The sequence below is a fragment of the Equus przewalskii genome, chromosome 2, assembly GCF_037783145.1.
Source record: "Equus przewalskii isolate Varuska chromosome 2, EquPr2, whole genome shotgun sequence".
NCBI lineage: Eukaryota > Metazoa > Chordata > Mammalia > Perissodactyla > Equidae > Equus > Equus przewalskii.
This window is the reverse complement of record NC_091832.1, coordinates 1796813-1818984: the sequence shown is the minus strand read 5'-3', so window position 1 is coordinate 1818984 and position 22172 is coordinate 1796813. Positions and strand designations below refer to the sequence as shown.

Here is a 22172-nt window from a genome sequence, read left to right as displayed (position 1 = left end):
CACAGGGTCTCACAGGTAGGAAGCGGCAGAGAAAGCGTCAAACCCAGGCGGTCTGCCCCAGAGCGCAGGCGCCCAGGCCCTGTGTCATGCTGCCCCCGCAGCACCGAGAGCCTGGACGGAACTCTCTGGGAGAGGCTGGGAGGGCTGCACAAGCAGACTGAGTTCTGACACATGGGAAGGACTTTTTGTGCAGGGCAGGGCATATGAAGCCAGGGGAAAGAACAGCCCAAGCACAGAAGTGGGGAAAGCGCAAGTGCTGGGGAAGTGGGCTAGCCTAGGACATCAGCGGCAGGACTCTGAGTTGGGGGAAGCAGCACTGGGAGGAGGAAGGTGGGGAAAGGAGCTGAAAGTTAGCTCGAGGCCAGGTTAAGCAGTCCGGACCTTTTCTTGAATGCAAGCCAGTAGGAACTCACCTGCTAAAAGACGTGGTTAGATTTGGAATTTAGGAAGAAAATCAATGTTCAAACTGTCTCCTACTGGGTGCCGAGTTCTCTCTCCATCCTCTGCTAGCCCTCTAAGCCTAGGGGCGGGTGCAGAAGACAGCCAGATTCGTGTCCACTGCTTCCCAGTATTATGGTCTGTGCTGCAGAGAAAAAAGCACAGAGACTCATGTGGACAGATTAGTTTTTAATCCTAGGTTTCTTTCTCCTTGCTGTATAATCTTGGAAAACCTGCTTCACCTCTCTGAGCCCATTTTCTCCCGGGAAGCGAGGGGCTGGTCAAAGCTGCCTTGCAGAGAGGTAGGTCGGAGGGTACAGGGAGAGAGAGAAAGCGGGTACTCGGGCAGGGGGCAGGGCTGACTTCCTTCTCGCTACCCTTGCCATCCGTGGTGGGGCTTGTGGGAGCCCCCTGCCTGAGTACCTGTTAAGTTCTGGACTGCCAACAGGCAAACTTGTCTTGGGTTTTATAAAGGAGTGAGCACAAGTCCTGGAGTAAACTGCCACTTCTCAGCCACTTCGGCCAGGAGCCACGGGCTGTCAGACAAAAGGCGACATTAGCCTGAGCAGCTTCTCCCTGATTACCTTTGCGCGCACACCCCCTCCCGCCGTGACATCGCATTCCTATGTGGGGCATCTGGTTCCTCGGCAGGGGGATGCCACATTCTAACTGTGGGAGGCCACTATTTGGGGAAGCCAGCCAAGCCAGGGGCTGTCTGCCTCCCTACCACTTCCTCTAGTGCTGCCAGCAAGAAGGAAGAGGAAGAAGGAAGAATCCTTGATCCTTGGCAACTCCTTTCCCTTCCTTAGGGAGAGCAGAGGACAAGGAGCGGCTAGAGGAAGAGACGAACTCCAGAGCACCCTCAGTGGCCCCACTCCTTCCCATGCATGGGTGTGACGTGCCAGGGTATGGAGGGTGTGTGCAATGACAAGTCCATGGCTTTGGAATGAAATAGACTTGGATTTGAGCACCAGCTGTGCAACCCTGAGCAAGTTGCTTAGCCTCTCTGTATTAGTTCCTAGGGCTGCCATAACAAAGTACTGCAATCCTGGTGGCTTAAACCACAGCATTTACCGTTCCACAGTTCTCGAGGGGTTGGCAGGGTGGGTCCCTTCTGAGGGCTGTGAGGGACAGTCTGTTTTATACCTTTCCCCTAGCCTCTGGTTGTTTGCAAGCGACCTTTCACACTCCTTAGTACGTAGAAGCATCACCCTGATCTCTGCCTTCATCTTCAAAGGGCGGAGATCTCCCGTGTGTGTGTGTGTGTGTGTGTGTGTGTGTGTGTGTGTGTGCGCGCGCGCAAACTTCCCCTCTTTGTAAGGACACCAGTTCCACCCTAATGTATCATCTTAACTAACTACATCTGCAATGACCCTATTCCCAAATAAGGTCACATTTCCCAAGTGGGAGACTTCTATGCGAGGTTTGGGGGGCCTCTGCCTCCGTTATCCCCACAGCCTTTGAGTGGTCTTTTGCCTCAGAGCCCCTCCAAACAGCTATTCCAGATTTCTCTTTGATACACCTATCTGGCATTGTGCCACTCTGCTGCTGAACAACATGAAAAGACACAAAGCTAACACCCAGGAAAACATAGCAAGGTCCCCAGGTTCTGCCCCTGGTGCACAGTGGAAACACTCACTGTGGAGCCATAAAGCCCAGCCACAATGCTCAGTCAGATGCGGCATACGACAGAGGGCCGGCCTGGGCACCCAGGTGGCTTTCTGCTTTGAGAAAGTCTCCCAGCCCTTGGAACTTGCAACCCCTAGATGACTAGGAATCATGCATCATGCTCACTCTCGCATGGATGGGCCCAGAAGAACCTGCATCAGGATCTGGGTGAGCCATTTGCATGAAATGTCAGGAAAGCACAGAAAAAGAGACAACCGCATGTGGGGATAGATGAGCCACAGAACTAAGATGTCAGAGAAGGCCAGAATCCAAAATCTTAGCGTATGAGCTAATAATCTTGATCTATTGATCAACTCACGCACGCAGCCAGTCCCGGTGGAGGAGGCCCAGTACCCGGCACTGTCTAGCAGTTAGCTGGACAACACGGCCCCCACCTCTGGGGAGGCGCTGGTCCTCCATAGCAGAATGTCAGAAGAGGCCCATTCCATTGGAACCAAATGGTCGTTTTAGGGATAGAAAAGAACAAAATAATTACAGAAAGTGAGGCAGGCAGCAGAGTCTCCTGGCTGCTCTGGTGTCGTAATGCTGTAAATAACAGCATGTTGAAATGGCCTGGGGGTACAATAACTGCGGCAGTGGACAAGTCACCCTGTCATGTCAGGGGAAAAAAACGACACCTTTACAATGGCTGCAAATTGACCTCATCATAGGAAAAAAATCAGAGGAAGTGTTTCCCGGGAGCAGGCTCTCGCCCTGACAGCCTCTCAGAGGGCACCTTAAGCCCCATACCCTTCCGTCCAGCGCAGAGCCGGGGCCTGACGCTCGGCACACGTTCAGCCCGTCGTAGCTAGGATTAAGTGTCTACTTAGGAGCCAGAGAACTAGAAGCCTAGACTTGTGTCAAGCCCGTTACAAGTTAAAGATCTTGGCCAAGTAACTGGACGTCTCAGAGCCCTTAGTTCCCATCCGTAAAATGGGTATACTCACAACAAAAATCTTGAGATCCCACTGTGTGGATGCTGTGCTTTCCCTGCACTATCTTATTTATTCCACACTTTCGTTCTGTGAAGCAGGTCCTAAGTTACTGTGATATTTCACACGGGGAAAGCGACACAGGAAAAGCCCAGGCAGGCTGCTGTTTCCACAGCTTCTCCGTGGGAGAGACAAGATTTGAGCTCCGCGGCCTGAGCTCTGAACACATTGAATAGTAACAGCAGCTGCTTCCCAGAGAGGAAGAAAGGAAACTGCACATGTGAAAGCACTTTTTAAAAATCACAAAGTATCACATACATGGGAGGGGTTTATTATTTCTTCCCTCCCTGGGCATGAATAGACTTCCCATAAACCAAGGAAATTCCATTTTGAACCTTACTCCCCCTTTATTCCTCAATTGGTACAGTAAGACGAGGGCCTGGGGATTTGGGGAAGGAGTCAGGAGCCAAGGAATCAGCTACAGAGACATGAGATGGGAGAGAAAGAACCACGGGGCCTTGTTGTGCACACAATTTGCAAGCTGATGTGCAAACTATTTGCTGGGACCAATTACTCTCATCTTAATTAATGATCACACAACCCACAGTCTGTCTGAGAAACGCAGGAAACACGGCACGTGTCTGGAGTTGCAGCACGCCAGCCCCAGGCCTGGAAGCACCTTCTTCAAACTGCCGGACTGGAAGTCGCCATGGAGACCACATGTCAGCAACTGAGATGATGCTGAAGTGTGGTCCACATTACCTCTGTGAAGGGTTTGCTGAGCGGCCGGCACTGGCCTAGGCGGTGTGGCTTTCTCGGAGTAAAGGCAGGTCACTCTGTCCTAGAGCGCTGGGAGCGGAGGACTGCCTACCCAGTGACCAGCCTTTCTCTTGCACCTTCAGAGTGCACAGCATGCTGCCTGGCACTGCAGGGGACACTGAGGCTGAGGCTGAGGACACAGACTTGCCTTCCAGGCACTTAGCATAGACCATTGCTGATGCCAACAGATAAACTGATGGACTTCTTACTCCGAGCTAGGCACTGTGCTAAGTAAGCGATTTGCACACATTATCTCATTTAATCCTCACAACAACCCCAGGAATGAACTGAATCTTTGTTGCTAAGATTTGTTGAGCGCTTTGAGCTACGCACGCTGTCGGCCAAGCGCTGGGAGGTCCCAGCATTTAAAAGCTTGTGCCAGATCACTGGCTGGTGAGTGTCACGGCAGGGACTGGAGCCCAGGAATTCGAGCTTCAAATGCTGAGTGAACTTAACCATTATATCATACTATATTCATTCACCTGATATTTGTTGAGCTTCTTCCGGGCAGACAAGAATCTTACATTTTGGTAAAGGGAACTGAGGGTAAGTGGAAAGAAGCAATAAACAAGTTGGTCCACGACAGACTGCTTCATGCTATACAGAAACTGTACAGGCCGGCCTGGTGGCGCAGCGGTTAAGTGCACACGTTCCGCTTTGGCGGCCTGGGGTTCCTTGGTTCGGATCCCGGGTGCGGACATGGCACCACTTGGCAACCCATGCTGTGGCAGGTGTCCCATGTATAAAGTAGAGGAAGATGGGCACGGATGTTAGCTCGGGGCCAGCAGTCTTCCTCAGCAAAAAGAGGAGGATTGGTAGCAGATGTTAGCTCAGGGCTAATCTTCCTCAAAAAAAAAAATAATGATGATGATGATGATGATGATGATTCCAAAACAGCACTGCGTATGCGCCAGGCCCTGTTCTATGTGCTTTGTGTGTATTAACTCCCATAGTCTCACAATAACCATGTAAAGTAGGTGTTATTTTACAGATGACGCAACTGAGGCATAAAGAGTTTGGGTAACTTGGCCAAGGTTGCGTAACCAGTAAGAAGTGCAGCCAGACTTCACACTGCAGCGTCCTGGCTCCCGGGGGGGGGGGGGGGGGGTGGGTCCCGACCCCTGCCCTGCACTGCTGCCCCGGGAGGGGCCGCTCGCGGCATCCACAGACACCTGGAGTCCAGCTCGAGGGCTGAGAGTCCTCCTCATGAGATACCACTAGGCATTGTGATCCTTGCTCTTCACCTGCCCATTTTCCAATCTGTAGGCAGAGCGATCCTTTCAAAACAAAATCAAATACTCCCCATTTCAAACGCTAACCTCCTGGCCTCACGGCTCAGCAGGGCCCAGCCCCCCGGGCCTGTCTCTCCACCGTGGCCCTGGAGTTCCCTCCCCTTGGATCCAACACCACCTCAGCGCCTCGCCCATGCTGTTCCCTGTGGCTGGCGTGCTCCCTGCCCCCGCCCTGCTCCCCCTTGGACTAATTAATTCCTCCTCAGCACACAGTCTCGGACCCCTTGTCATCCACTCTCATTACGCACTTCACTTATCCTCCATACTATTGAATATAATATTATCCTTGCTTGAGTTGATTAACATCATGACGTAAACTAATAATAATAATTAGCTGATTAATGCTGATTTCGCTACTACACCATAAGCACTGTGAGGAAAGGACCCCTGTACTGTCCGTGCCTGCACGTCTGGGCCTCGCACTGTCCTGGCACAGCGAAGGCGCTCACGGAACGGTGCAGAAGGCAAGCGTGAGTGAACGAGCTTCCCTGACAAAGAAGAGGGAGGTGAGAGCAGTCGCCGGCCCCTGGCACGCAGGTTCCTCTCCTGCACACACTGGCCTCTCCTTGCCCAGCTCTCGTGACGATGACAGTTATTGTTTATGAAACAGCACACAGCTCAGCAATTAGCAGCCTACCAACAATTGGTACCTAAAATAATACTATTTATATTATTTTATCAGTAACATTATAAAAGGGGGGAGGACACGTCTAGGGGTTGGGAGTGCAGTCTCTGGAGCCAGCGCCCTGGAATCAGATCCCAGCCCTGCCATTCACTAGCTGGGCGGCACCTCCCCACCTCACCTGGAAAGGCCGGGCAGGGAGAGCTGCCTACCCACGGGCCATGGTGAGGATTAAAAAGCAAGCAAGCAAGCATTTACCATAGTGCCTGGCACATAATAAGCTTTATCTCAACAAATATCATATATTATTCTTGCAAACAGTAATATAGCAAGAAGAACGTTTTTTAAGATTGGCCCTGAGCGTTACATCTGTTGCCATCTTTTTTTTTTTCTTCTTCTTCTTCTTCTCCCCAAAGCCCCCAGTACATAGTTGTATATTCTAGCTGTAGGTGTTTCTGGTTGTGGCATGTGGGACGTCGCCTCAGCATGGCCTGACGAGCAGTGCCATGTCCGCACCCAGGATCCAAACCGACGAAACCCTGGGCCGCTGAAGCAGAGTGCGCGAACTTAACCACTCGGCCACGGGCTGGCCCCGCAAGAAGAATTTAAGCATAGGCTTAGCATAAAGAAAAGGAGAAGAGGGGACAACAGCACAATTCTCAGACATTTGAAGTGGGACACCTCGCAGAGGGACAAGGTTTCCACTGTAAGACTCCAGAGGGCGGAAGTAGGCTGGAGGAGGAAAAGCTCAGCGCAGGCTGAAACTGGCTTAGCAGATGAGATGCCAAGTAAAACAGCAAGCGTCCCATCTCGGCAAGAAGCACACAGAGGCTGGCCGGCCACTTGCTGACCGTGAGGTAGAAGAAACTGCGCGGGAGGTTGTAGTAGAAACCCGTATCTAAGCATCTTCGTGTCTGCAAGATTCTGAGATAGTAAGATTCTCTAATGCTTTCAAAGTCCACACAGGAGAGTTTTCTTTCCTTAATTCAACTACATTTAGAAAAAAGAGACATATTCATTCACCATTTGTCAGGAACATAGTAAAGCTTAAAAGAAATCTGCACAGATTTCTAGAGCAGTCTAGAACCTCAAAAGGAACTTTGCAGGTTAAACCACCATAAATCTCTGACTCTTGTATTCAGTGTTTTTCCAAATGGGACCATATGAAAACGAGTGGGAATGGAGTAAGGCAAAGCCATCTCCGATGTGTCTATCGCGGTCACTTCTGCTTGGTGTCACCACAAAACTACAGCGTCCTTGACCTCCACAGTCAGCTTGGCCCTGTCCCCGGAGGGCTGAGTGTGGGGACTCCATCTTTGCTGCATTAGAAGAGCTCACAAAGACACGTTCGAGGAAACTGCTGGCAGGAGATGGCAGGAGAAAGCCAGGTGTGCTTTATGACTGATCTGCCATATGATACTATTGCCATACACGTGCCTCACTCCAGAGCACAGAAAGCACCTTCTCACTCCGTATAGACTTCAAAATAACCCCATGAGATAACTTTTACTTTTCATTCACTCATTCATTTATCCAACATGCATTTATTTAGCACTTACTCTGTTTCTATGTATTACACTCCTACTGTATACCAGGTCCTTTTGTAGGTGCCCATCAAACTCACCCTCTTAACTTAATTTGAGGAAACAACTCGGGAGATTAAGTGATTTGTCCATAGCTTCCAACTGAGGCACTATCCTCTTAAGAACAGTATTACTCACTGTCCTGATTTAATAAAGATAAATAATTATATTCACCATTATTAGCGTGAATAACAGTGATAATAACAATCGTTAGTACCTTACAGTTTGCCAAGAACATATACATAACCCATCCTAGGAAGTGAGAAGGCAGTTATCCCTGTTTTAAAAATAAATATACTGAGGCTGGCCTGGTGGTGTAGTGGTTAAGTTCGCGTGCTCCACTTCGGCGTCCCGAGGTTCGCAGATTGGGATCCCAGGCACGGACCTACACATGGCTCATCAAGCCAGGTTGTGGCAGCATCCCACACACAAAATAGAGGAAGATTGGCACAGACGTTAGCCCAGCAACAATCTTCCTCAAGCAAAAAGAGGAAGATTGGCAACAGATTTAGCTCAGGGCTAATCTTCCTCACCAAAAAATAAATAATAATTTTTAAAAAATGAATATATTAAGACTCAGCGACGATAATTAATAAGTACATTCAGTTCACCTAGACAGTAAGTGGAAAGGAAAGTCTGCTCTGAGAATACCACTTTGTGTCCTCACACACCTTTTCAGCACAGCGCATCTAATATCAACACTTAGTGTCTCCATTTTGAAATTATATCTTGTGTAATTCATCCATTATTTATTCTGACCTTTCCAAGAACCCAGTGAGATAAAGAGCATTTTCCCTATTTCAGAGCTGGGGAAACTGAGGCTCAGAAAGTTTAGGGAACTCTTCCTAGACACATGGTTGTAAGAGTTTGAGTCAGGACTCGAGCCAACGTCTTCTGATTCCAACTCATGTTTTTATCCTTCACCCCACCGCCAAAGACCCACCTCAAAAGCCTCCTGTGGAGAGACGGAAAGTTGCTGGTCTTGCTCACGGCGCCAGTATTCCAGGATTCCCTTTGCCTTCCTTCCAGCCACCCTAGGCGGAGGCCAGGGTTCTTGGGGAAACAGCATGGAGAGAAGCACATGCCTCGCTCAGTACTAGGCCAGGCGCTGCGGAACTGAACCATCAGGGACCTGACACAATTTCAAATGCTCGCTGCCCTAATTACTTGATGATCTGTCATCACAGACATGCAATCGGGGGCAGGGTGGGGGGTGCATTCAGCTTGTGCCGCAGCAAAAGAAAGGCAGGTAGAAATGCTTCAGGCTCGGTTTACAGGAGAGAAATCTCCACTGATCAGTTCTAAATGATGGTTCAGGAAGAAGGCAGGAAGGGAATGGGCATGTATTGAGCACCTACTGTGTGCCAGACATAGTGCGGGCAAATATGACACATACTCCATGGATTAGCTCATTCGATCCTGACTATGACCCTAGGAGAGAGGGATTAGTATATGTAATTTGTAGATGAGGAAACCAAGGATCATCGTGGTGGACAGGCCAGAGAGCCGGGTCAAGGCCAGAGCAAAAAGCTTAGACTCACTCCTGTTTTGATATGATTGAAGATCATGTGATATGATTGAAGCTGTGTTTTAGAAACATTGCTCTGTTCCTGTGAGCTGAATTCATTTGAGAAAGCAAAGACTGGAGGCAAAGAGGTTTAAAAGCATGTAATTGAGATTTGATGAGAGTCTGTTACTGGAATATACAAATGAGGAGTGGCTAGTTTTGTGAGCCATCAGGATGCTGAATCTGCATCTCTAGAAGACCAATTGGAGGCCAGGAAGTGAGAAAGGAGTGAGAAGGAGAGAAAACTCATGGATAACAAGCAGCTTTCTGTCCTGTGCGACTAGATGGATGGTGTTGCCATCCACGGAAATAAGAACGCAGGCTTAAAGCCACAAATGATGATTTAAGTGTGAACATGTTGAGACTGTGGGACTTCCAGGTGGAGATGTCCAGCTCGCAATGGAAATCAGGGTCTGGAGCTCAGGAGAGAGACCCGACTGCAGAGAAGTCTTCAGCATGAAGTTGGCAGTTGAAGCCATGGGCATGGATGGAACTCCTATGAGAGGTGGCCCAGTGAGATGTGTGGATAGGGAGTAGAACAGAGCCCTGGGGACACCAAGAAGAACAAGAACCCCCAAAAAATGTCTAGCAAGAGTGGCCACAAGGACAGGAAGTAATGAGAAGAGTCTGCATTTGCTTATAAAAGGCTCAGTTCTCTCATGCAGGGTACTCGGTAAGAAATGAAGGCAGCTGCCAACCCAGTTGAGAAAACACTATCTCTGATGTGATCTGTATTATCCTGGGAAAACACATAGGACAGATGGGGGAAAATCTGGAGTCCATGTGAGAAACGATTCAGAACTCTATCTAGATCAAAGGAGAAAGTGAGAAGATCGTGCAGCCTCAGCTGCTGGCCTGCTAACAGAAGTGTGCAAGGACCATGACTGCAACTTCCCTCCATGAGTGTGTGCTGAGAAAAGCACGATGTTCTTGCTTTTTGACGTGGTATTGATGTTTGACACACAGGTGATGCCAGCCAAACGTGGAAGCAGTCACTCCTGAGCCTAAAGAATGAACCCATGGAGAATAATGCTCATGACCACGCGAGGCTCGAGATTCATGAAGTTCCTGGGACCCTGCCAGCAAAATACCTTCCCACTGTCCTAGCCCTCAAAAGTGGGAATAAATGGGGCCGCCCATGGCGTAGTGGTTAAGTCCAGAGTGGTCTGCTTCAGCGGCCCAGGTTTCTGGGTTCAGATCCCATGTGCGGACCTACACCATGCTGTGGCAGCGACCCATGTACAAAACAGAGGAAGACTAGCACAGATGTTAGCTCAAGGTCAATCTGCCTCAAGCAAGAAAAAAAGAGGAAGACTGGTAATGGATGTTAGCTCAGGGACAGTCTTCCTCAGCAAAAAAAATAAAATAAAATAAAAGCAGGAACAATTGAGAAATGCATGGAAACTCACAGAATCATAGGATCTCAAAAATGGAAGGGTCCTGAAACGTCATTTTTCTAATTGTAAATTGATGTATTAATTTGCTAGTTAATTCATTCACTCTACAAATATTATTGAGCACTTATTCCCAAGTTCTGTTCCAGGGATGGGGGGCACAGCAAAGAACAAGACAGGCTGTAATTCCTGCCTTCAGGGAGCTTACATTCTAGCGGGGAACATGCAAAAATAAAAGACAAGTAAGTAAAATATAGTCTGTCAGATGGAGATGAGTTGTCTGGAGAAAATAAAGCAGATGGGGCAGTGAGCGCTGGGGGGTGGGGTGCAACTGTAACAAGACCAGTCATCATGGACTCTTCTTATACTGGTCTCTACGGATGGTCTTCCCTCCCTACACTTGTCTTCACGCTCCTTAGTTAATTTGATCTTTAGTAAAAATATGAGAAAGGCAAATGTCATCAGCAGTAGCAGAGCTAATTGATCAAAGCTTTATTTCTATTTATTTAATTTTGGGCCAGTCATGGTGCTGATTGGTTCACAAGCACTATCTCACTTTATCTTCACACTAATATGAAGGTGGTTACTATCATTATCCCATTTTTAAGATTAAAAAAACCACACACACAGAAGCAAAAACCCTAGCTGCCACAGTCCCGGGCTGGAAGTGCAGTCCTGCCGTCTATATGACAGTAGGCGAGTGGCTTAACTTCTCCAAATCTCAGTTTCCTCATGTGCAAAATGGGGTGACAAGACCTAACTCACAGAGTTGGTATGAGAATGAAACCTACACACACGACAAGGCAGGAGTCAAAGCAGAGCGGTTCCAAAGCACAAACATCTAAGACGCCTCTGATTGGAAAGCACAAATCTTGAAGCACAAACTCTCCTGATTCACTTTCTGAGCTGAGGAAATTGCTAAGCAGCAGTGATTATAGTAATGATAAGATGACAACATTGATATGATCATGCAAAATATCCCTGACTCAGCAGCCCAGACCAGCAATTTAGAAAAGACTTTTTTTATAGTTCCCACACCTTGGATTTCTGTCAGGGCTGAAACCAAAAGGAAAGCAAGACAGTATAATGCATAACATCAAATTTCCCTAGGTTTCCCTTCCGCGTCCCAGATGCGGTTTCTTCCAAACAGATAAGCACGTATGCCCATACAAGCACACGGCCCCGGCCATGACAACAATTGCTGACACTTTTACAGTCTTAACAAGGTAGTGATTATTATTATTATTATTATTATACCTATTTTATAATGGAGAAACTAAAGGCCAGAGAGGTCAAGCAACTTACCCATCACACGGTCAGTAGGTGGTAGAACTGGTGTGTGACTCCAGGCATTCCCATGTGGGAGTCCGCGCTCTTGACCCTATGCTGTACCGAGCTTCTTGCCTCACCCAAACCACTCTGCTTTCTCCCACTGCTCTGCCTTCGCACATACTGTGCTCTGTCTGGAATAGTAGTCTTTCCTCTCCCCTTTTTTCACCTTCTCACCTGATTAAATCCAATTTCCTGCTTAAAACTCTGCTGGGCATCACCTCCCCTGGAAAGCCCTCTCTGACTCCACCCACCTCCCATCTCCATAGTGGAGCTCCTCTCCTCTTCTCTCGGATCATCCAGGGCCTTGTGCTTACCTCTATCACAGCACCGGAACAAAGGTTCAGAATGTTCTGTATTTGTCTTTCCCCCCACTAGATGCAACTTCCTTTAAGCCTAAGACTGTATCTGGTAGAATACCTGGAACGTAGTAGGTGTCCCATAAACATATCTTGAGTATATAGACAAGGTTAAGTGTTGACCGTGTTAGACGTACCGATGGTTGCAGCCCCAGCACACATACTTTCCAGGGTCCTTTCTTACAGACTTGGAAATTCCAACTAGGGAATTTCAAACTAGGAAATTCAGGTAGGGTTTGGGGTGGAGATAGGCAGCTAGCTGGCCTAAGGCAACTTGTCTCTGTTACTTATTCAGGAATGCACATAGAACCCAGGCTTAAGGCATTTAGTGCAAACCATTACATTAGCCAGAGCAATCCAGACTGGGAAACTGACTTATAAAGGTATAATCAGAGGAAGCTTGGAAATTAGTTCAGGAGTTGAATGAATAGATATGTTACTCTGCTGCCCAAGAGAAGTATGAGGCATGCGGCCCAGGGGGATATTATCAGCTATCTTGAGACGTCAAGGAGATGAAATCGGCTCCATAAAAGATAGATCCAAGAGACAGAAAGAACATACCTTTGTGATATTGATGAGCCACAGGTGCAAACCAACCTAGAGTTCTGCCATGCTTGCGGACTTCTCAAATGCATGAGCCAGTAAGTTCCACTACTGTTGGGTTTGAGTTGGGTTTTCTATTACATGCAACCAACTGCATTCTAAACATTTTGCTGCCCAGCTGATTTCAGGGTTTGAGATGAGAGGAAGGGTACAAAATGAAGGAATGAGATGAGCAAAAGCGAAAACTGGGGAAGTACGAAACAGCAGGGGAGATTTTCCTGAAACTGCACCTGAACTTCACTCTCTGGTCATCGGGGACCCACTGGTGGTTTTAGAGCAGAGGAAAGCCACTCCAGAGCTGTGTCTTAGAAATACAACTCTATCTCGCGAGGCTTCAACTACTACTCTACACCCACATCTCTTTGTCTTCATTGTACAGGTTACTATTCATAAGGAAAGAATAATAAGACCCCCAGATTTCCACTAATAGGTAAAAAAAAATGTATCTCTGAAGTTAAATGGAAAATGATATTTGAAAAAAAAAAATGTTTTCGAGAAGCAGATGGTATCTCAGAGCCTCAAGTCTGTTGGCTTATAACACCAAGGCAACGAACTTTATGCCAACAATTAAACTAGTCTTCCCAGTAAAATGGCAAACCCCTCAATCACACGACTCCCAATGATACTGCCAGTATGAAGTGTTTAGATTCCCCCAGGGGAAAATAAGAAGAAAACTTTGCAGCAGCAGTAACTAAAAAGAGATGATTATAGTGTAAGGAGATAAGGAAAGACGAGGAACATTTCCTCAACAGCTAGTCAGTGCCAGGTAATATTCTAGGTGCTTGCCATTCATCAGCTCATTCGGTCCCTAAAGAGCAGGGATGCAGGCTCCAGCCTGCAGAACCCCCAAATCCAACACATCATGTGCAATTTTCAAGTTTCAAAGACCGAAACAGGAAGGTGCCAGGCAAATACTCCCACTCTCCAGAGCCCAGCTCAAATACCACGTCTTTCATCCAGTTCCCATAACTCTATCCCCGCTTTGGTTTGCTCCTTCTCTAGGGTCCAAAAGCACTGAAGTTTGTCCCAGCCAACTTAAGATCCAACCACCGAAGGAACTGAGAATTTCTTCTTTTATCACTTCTGCTAGTTAGGACTTTTTGTTTATTTGCTTTTTTAATAGAAAGCAATTCAAGACAAATTGAGAAGAAAAGAGGGTGCAGTAATTATTAGAGGATGTTCAGAAATAGTCTAGGTACCCTTATTGCTGCATGGTAAAGCTGTACCTCTCCACTCCTTTGAAGATAAGTGTGGTCATGTGACTTGTTTGGCCAATGAAATTGTGAGCAGAAGCAATGTGTGTCACTTGCAAGAGCAAGGTTTAGAGCCAGTGCACATTTGCCACATTAACTTCCCTACCAAAGTTATTGTAGAAGCATGTCAAGATAAAGACTGTGTCCCTGAGTGATGACGATAAGAAAGAGCTCCCTGGTGAGCATGTAGGTTGGCACATAGAATGAGAAAAATCTGTGTATTATTAAATCACTGTGATTTGGGGAGTGCTCATTACTGCAGCACAAATTAGCCTATCCCAACTGATTCAGGGGATTTCTTACAATGACACAATAGTGACCTCTAGAACCCAAGGTTAGAAATGCACCTGCGCTTCAAGAAGGCACTAGAACCAGGGTCTAGAAAGCTGCTCAACTCCACCTCTGTCTCTCACCTGTGTTCTACTCTGTGTGCATGCTTCAGTCTCTCTTTTCCTCCCTCCGTCTCTCACTGCTTCTCTCTGTCTCTGTCTCTATCTCTCTTTGTGAGTCTCTCCCTGTTTCTCTTCCTGCACTCCTGTCAACCCAGGTGGAAAGTAGGCGGAAGATGTTTGTCCCAAACCTTTTCAGCATAGTTGTCACAAGTCCTTCTTCCTCTCTCTGTTTGTCTGTCTCTTAGACACACACACTCACATACACTCACATCATTACTTGGTTTCATCCCCAAATTACCAGGGAAGGGACTCTGATCGGCCTCACTTCAGATCAGGGGCCCACCCCTAGTCCAATCAAATATGGCCAGGGAGTGAAAGAAAGAAAATGGCTGTGGATGAAGGAGGCATTTAAGGGGGGTTATTGTGAGTGGGACACATAATAACAGCAGTGATCACTGGGACAAGGACTCCTCTATGAAGGTTATGGCTCTAAGAGCTTTATGTCCCCTCAGAACAGCTGTATGAGTCAGGGTCAAATATCACCAACCCCATTTACAGTCAAGAGCATGGAGATGTACAGAGGTAGGGGAATTCACTCAAGCTCCCAGCTGATGAGTAGATCAGAGACGTGAACCCAGGCAGTCCCACACAGGAGTCCCTGCACTCACCCTCAGTGCCACACTGCCTTCTCTATGGTCACTGGAGTCGGCTACAAACACCTCATCTCTCCAAGCAGAGAAGGAATCTGTGAGGAATATCCCACACCTACAAGCATGTTTTAATAAAGGAAGGAACTAGCATTACCAAGCACTGTGCTGGATACGTCCACATTAGAGGATGGCCTTTGAGAAGTTAAATGACATGCCCACGTTTTTATAATTAGTGAATGACAGAGCCATGACTCAGACTCAAATCTTCTGATTCCAAATCCAGCTCTCTTTCAGAAATAACAGGGTATTTCTGCCAATGTCAAGAATCATGAATAAATCCTGCTCCCCTCCCACTCAATGCCTTCCAATGACACTACTGCCGATGGCTCTGAGGGCAGTGACAGAGGCCCCTTTGCTGCAGGGGCCCTGGGGAGGCTGAGAAGCCAACCTCCAGAACTTCCCTAGCTACGCCACCCCGGCACCATGCTTTTGCAGTATCACCCGTACCCCATGCCAAAGAAGAATCCCTGAGCTCTGGAATCCAGGGCTGGCAGGGACCTGAGGTCTCAGCAGGCTGAGAGTTCCAGCCTGGGCTCCCATCCCAGTGGGAAACCGGAGCGGGAACCAGGAACTGGAGAGCAGACTGGGTGGCCAGAGTAGACACACGTGGAGAGGCCAGATGGGGAAGCTGCAGCCCTATGCTGTTCCTGGGGGAGGCGGAGGATCTTCCCAGACCACCTTCACTCTGCGTAACCCCACATCTGACTTTTCTAGACCCTTCTCTGAAGACAGAGCTTCATATTCCATAAGCTGGTCTGTTATTGGCTTAGACCCTGAGAAGATGGAGCCTTAAGGAGCAATGATTGTTGCTGAAATCTGGTGGGACTGAGGCAGGCAGGGACTGACCTTATTCATACGCCTTCTCTATAGAGAATAATAATTATATATAACAACAACAACGACGATGATTATTAGCATCTGTGGATCACTTGCCTTAGGCCATTCACAAGAACACTCATAAGCTGATCAGATCCATATTTAAAGAGGAGAAGACTAAGGCTAAAGTCAAGGTCATATAGCAAATAAACCAAAACCAGGACTTGAATTCACATCTGTCTGATTCCCCAAGCTTTCGTATGCACAGTGCTGTCACCCCAGTGGACAGATGATCCACAGCAAACCAGAGAATGGCTTTGAAATTGACCAAATGGGCTCATTGCTCCCTAGATGAGGAGGAAAGAGAAAGAAAGCCAGGAAGTCGGGAAAAAAATGAAAATGAAGAAGACAGAGACAGCAATGGATAGGAAAAGAGAAATAGCGGGAGGGAAAGAGATGCCTGTCATTCCAACAGGTCTAGAGGAGAGAAAGGTAGAGAAGGGTTACAGGCTGGTAATTTTCTTCTCACCTTAGCTCCCCGAGATCAATGGGTATGCCAGCAGTCTAACTGACTAAGTACTCCCGCTATTCCTCAAAGCCAGCTGCTTTTACAGAAGAAGAAAAAGGCAAAGGAAAGATCAGCAGTTTCTCAAGGCTGGAGATCCAGTCCTTCTCGTGCTGCTTCTGCGCCTGGGAATCCGCACCCTGCCTCGGTGGGTGCCCAGGGGGCACCTTGGTGCCCAGAGGGCAGGCTGCAGGGAGCCAGCGACTATTGATCCCGGAGTTGTGAAACAAGCAGCGCTGGCTCCCAGCACTGCTGTGCTCAAGGGGCTGCAAGTTCAAACGCAAGAGGCTCCATTTCTTCTCTTTAATGATTCCCTTTGTCTTTCTGTGGTGCCTTTCTCGGAGATCACAATTTACAACTGTCTGTGGACCTGCTTGTCAGCCCCAGGGAAGGAGGGAGGGGGATCAAAGGAGAAGCAGGGCCCATGACAGGGGCACCCCTCCACCACATGCCTTTGAGCATGCAGAGCCTCCTCATATGGAGGTTCAGGTTCCCCTTGCATCTCATGTGCCACGTTCAGGCTTTGGAGAGACACAATATGGAGAAGACTTCCACCTCTTCTCTATCCTAATTCCTTACAGAACTACTGCCCTGAGTCTAAATCCGTTCTTGTTCTAGGGCCTCGGGCTGGAGAGCTCCTTGACTAATAAGCTCCGGGACTCTGGAGAAGTTACTGAATTACACCATATCTCAGTTTCCATAGCTATAAAATAGAGATAGTCACCATGTACACCTTCTGGCGTCAACGTGAGACTCAAATAGGCCAATACACATACAAAGCGATCAGAAGAGAGCCTGGAGTTCTGTAGACGTGCAAAGAAAGTTCCCAAGAAGAAGGAATTTCCTTTGCCTTGTTTTTCCCTTGAGCCTAACCTGAGATACCAGATCTCTTGGCTCTGGATCAAACAGAACAGAGGGGAAGGGGGAAACAACACTGGAAATAGAGGGAGAAAGAAGAGGAAGAGAAGAGAAGGGCAATAATATTTGCTGAGCATCAATGACAGACCAGACATGTGGGTGAGGCTTGCACATGAATTGCTGTTATTTTAATATTAATCACTATAATGAGAGCAGCATTATTGTAGTGAACACAGAGCCACAGCACTTTGCGCAGGGTAGGTCCTGTTAAAGGCATTGAGTGCAGAAGCTCGCTTAGTCTTGACAATAACCAGAAGCCACAGGTTCTGCTCATTGTTCCCATCACACAGATAAGGGAATCAGGCTCAGGGAAGCTCGACGATCTGCTTTCTGGTGGCGGGATTCAAAGCCGAGTCTGTGACTTCACATCTGCGCCACTGAAGCTGAGACTGTCATGAGTCTAGGCCTTCTGAAGAACGGGCCGATGGAAGCAATTCACAGGTCCCAGTGGGGAGAGCAAGGCAGCTCGCAGGGGAATGGTTTCTCTTCGTATTTCCACAGAGGAGGTAAACCTGCTCATCCTCCACAGGAAGAGATGAAAGCTCAGAGAAATCAAGTGGTTCAACCAAAGTCACAGCGGACATGGGTTAGATGCCCCCACAGGACACAGCACACCCAGTCTCGTGGCCCTGCTGTCATCACAGGGCTCCCTCGGACATCACCTCCTCGGAGAACCCTCAGACACGCAGCTGAAACCACGCCCTCCATCACACTCTCACCACTTATTGTCCCATGTTTGTCTTCATGGTGCTCATCATTACCACGTACCACAGCATCACACACTTATCTACTGTATTACCTGCCTGCGTCACCTGAAGGGAAGCTTCAGGAGGCCAGAGAAGTTTGTCCACTTGACTCACTGCTCCATTCCCAGCACTTAACCCAGTGCTCGGCATATGATCAGCCCTCAGTGTTGTTGAATGAATGGTGAGTTACTCGTTAATTAACCAGTCACACCATATTGTAATTGCCTTGTTGCTTTTTGAATCTCCACTGTTTAACCTGCAGTGAGGTGAGGGCGTGGATTACCGGTGCTCCTTCAGCGGCTACGACAGAGCCTGGCACAGAGTAGGTGCCCAATAATTGTTCTAAAATGAATGAAGGAAGGAAGCAGAACTGAGTTTTTAACTTAGCCTGGTCTCTGTTTCTCCTCCGCAGGTCCTGGAAAGCTCCCTGCAGAGGATGAGTTTGGAGGCAGCCAGGTGTAAATGTGGCTTAGCCAGAGGAAAGGGGCGGGAGACGTGTCCTGGGGCAGGCATCCGGACACGCGGAGCCTGTCTCTTACTGCGCTCTCAAACCTCCACCGCTGCCCACACTTCAGTGACTCAGTCAGGAGAGACCCTGAAAGCATCTCCAGAGACTCCAACACCCGAGAACTGGAGGATGCTGGGACACAGGTGGTGCTCTCAGCTTTTAAATAAAACTTTACAATTCAATCAAGATTCCGAGGGGTTTATATTTTTAATATACAAAGGGTCTGTGACTTCAGAGGGTGTGAAAACTCTTGCTCATATCTTGACAGAATCTTTCCCCATCCAAGGGAGGAAAAATAAGGCCAGCCAGGTACGCACCCGGAACAACAGATGTGTTTTTCCAAGATTATGCCCAGGGGAGAGAAAATAAAGGTTTTGCTGGATGCAGATGTCCTAAAAGCAGCAAGTTTATCCTGTAACCTTGCCAAGGCAATGCCTGCTGTTCTCAACGCTCAGCCGGAGTAAGAGAAAGCAGAGGAATATTCAAAGAGTAAATCAACTTGACACTCCACGACAAACAGGAACAGAAATGGGAAGGCTCTCCACAGTGAAGTCAATCATTGAGCTCAGGCTGCGCCCCTCCTTCCTCACGGGCTGAGGGTTTCAGCAGAGCTCGTTTCATCTGGGAGGCAGTGGGACATACTGGAAGGAATCAGAGAGGCCTGGGTTGCGACTGAGGCTCTGCCCCTTACTGCATGACCTCAGGCAAGTCACTGAGCCTCTCTGATTGAGAATGTTGGGAAGGCAGACCACACCCCAATATATCTACCCATGCAGCCACTGATGCTTGATATTATACCATTAGCAGTAAGTATTCCCTACTGTGCAGAATTTCCACTCTCTGCAGACTTGGGTGAGTCAGAAGACCTAGGAGACCACATTTTAGCAACACGCAAAGGACACCAAGCTATTCATTAGCAGAGCCGGGACTCGAGTTCACATCTGCTTACCTCCAAAGTCTGTGATCTTGTCACTCTCCCTTTTTACCTTCCAAAGATTACTCATGAAAACCAGGACCCACAGGGTGGCTTCCAATGAAATCAAGTTTAATACCTAATGCTAATTAAGGAAGCAGTGTGGTATAGAGAAAATAGCACTAATGTGCAGTCAGAAGACTTGAGTTCAAAATCCCAGGCTTGGGCACTTACGAGGTTTTTATGACCCTGAGAAAGTCTGTGTACTTTACTGCACCAAGATTCAATTTCTCCATGTGAAAAATGGGGCTAATGCCTGTGTCAGTGAAGATATGTTAAGTTGTGATGCAGTAACAAATAGCACCAAAATGTCAGTGACTTAAAACAATTAAAATCACTTGCTCATGCTATGTGTCTCTCTTAGTTCATCTGGGGGGCTCTTCTCTGACCTCACTCCAGGATCCAGGCTGTTGCAACAGCCACTGACTGGAATACTTCTGGCCACCGTGGCAGAGGGAACAAACAACTCAAGATGGCCTCGTACCTGCACTTAAATGCTCAGCTTGAAGTTAACAAATACCACTTCTGGAAGCTCACAGCTTCTTGGACAAGACTGGTTGCACGGTACCCTCACCACCGCAGGCCAGGAATCATGCTCCTACTGTGTTCTCAGAAGAATGGAGAGCTAGAAGCTTCTGGTGAATGGCATTAATGGCTACCTAGTTGCCCATCCTGGCTACCTTAAAGGGATTCCAGTAAGATTAAATGAGAAAATATGTGGAAAAATGCAGTACAAAGAATAAACTACACTTTTGAGCCTTGAAAAAGCAGTGAATGGATAACTCTCCATCTCTTTTCTTCCCCCATTTGAATGTACTTTCTTCTGAGAAACGTGACCGGTGGGGTCTTCCAAGTTTCTCTGCTGAAGTCAGAGGCTTGATTCCTAGCCCAAATGAGATGCAGTAAAGGAGTGTACCTTTCACGATGGCAACACACTGTAATGCAAACTTTGAGCCCATGAAAAAGTGTGTGATCCGTGAGCAGGAACACAGCGTTGTAGGATTTTAGATCTGCAGGGGATCCTGGCCACTGTCCACACGTGGTGTGCTCCTTTTTTCAGAGGAGGTAAAAGAAGCCCAGAGAAAGGCCCTGACTTGGCACGCAGCAAGATAGTGGCTGGGCCAAGACCAGCGTCCAGGTCTCCTGCCTCCTGGCTGCATGGTGCTGTGGGCCCCTTTCCCCTGGTTTCCATTCTGATATGGAGTGTTCACACCAAACCCAGCCTGGCTGGTGGGTACCGTGTTTTTCCTTTAAGCTCTTTGAGTCACTGATTTATCTATACCCAAAACCAAAATGCTGCACAACGAGAGCTGTTCCTCGGTAGCCAAGCATGGAAGATTGAAGGTCCTATACAGGTCCTTAATCAGTCTGCAGAATTCAATAAGCATTAATTGCCTGGTCCTGGGAGAAAATTCTAGGAGAACGGAGATTTTTTAAAAAGACAAACGTAAACAAAATTCTTGTCCTCTAAGAGCTTCCTGTCTAAAGAGGGAGGAGACATGAGTACAGAGAAAACTTTTAGCATCAAGACGGCTAAGTGCAAGGCACTCTGAGGGTCTATGGGAGCCTGGTAGTGGGGCTGGGAGTGGGAGAAGGGGCGAGACAGGAAGGAGTCAGGGAAAGCTTCCTGGAGAAGATTTCAACTGAGCTGCACGCTTGAAGGATGACAGGGATGAACTGGGGAAGACAGTCAAAGGAAGAAGAGAGGAAGGGGATTCCAGAAAGAGGGGCCTGGGCAGACAACCAGGGAGGGAAAACGGCACAGCGCACTCAGGGCACTGCTGGGCCCAGCATGTGTGCAGAGGGAACAGAACACACAGAGTGGTGGGCAGGGCCGAGGCTCCAGGCCTTGGTGAGCTACACCAAGAGGTTTGGGCCCACTGTCTGAAAGCTCTGAGGAGGATGGCTCTTACTACGCCTGCTCTGCCAACCATGGGAGAGGCTGACATTTGCTCTTCTCTGGCAAAAACCAGTCAAGTGGTTTAGAGGAGAAAATGAACCCTAAGCTCTAAGTTGTCATCTTTGATAAGTGGTGTTCTGGAGTGTCAATAACACAGCAAAAGACCCTGCTTCCTTCTCCTTGGCGCCCAGAGTGGAGGCGCGCCTTACTCCTGGCATCTCCTTTCCCTTCCAGCCTGTGTAAGGGATTATTTCTGGTGGAAAAATAAAGTCACATCAGCTGATCATTTCCTTCTTGTTTTCCTAATCACAGAATAAACAAGCTCACCCTAAAGGACAAATGATAGATTTCATTTACTCAGTAGGAGGCCTTGAGGACAGAGGCCACATTTTCCTCCTCGGGAGTCCCCTGTCACCTTGTGCTCCTCCACACCACAGCGCTGCTGTCTCTACACCAGCTTTGCTCTTTCGCTGCTCTCTGGTTCTAGGAAGGCTGGAGCTGCATCTCGCGGTCTGTGCCTCCACAAGCCTGGGGGGCGGGGCTCAGTAAGTGTGAGGGGTGGAAAAGACACATGACTCAATGTTGCCAGCTCGAGTCTGTGCTTTGTGAATTCAGTTACGTGAAAGTTCTTACAACGAAATCAACCTGTGACTACTGAGTTGTGCATTTAACAAAACATTCATTCAACCAATGTGTGAAAGCTCATTATGAGCCAGGCAGTGTTCTAAGCTTTGGGTACATCAGTTAATAAATCAGACAAAATCCTTGCTTGTGACATTTATGTT

The 22172-nt window shown here is 48.0% G+C and overlaps 1 protein-coding gene across 5 annotated transcripts in view; it reads right to left on the bottom strand.

The window, feature by feature from the left end:
• The window catches only part of DAB1 (DAB adaptor protein 1), a 1091055-nt gene that overhangs the window by 926905 nt on the left and 141978 nt on the right, over nucleotides 1-22172 (bottom strand). The gene's annotated exons all lie outside the window — the stretch shown is intronic.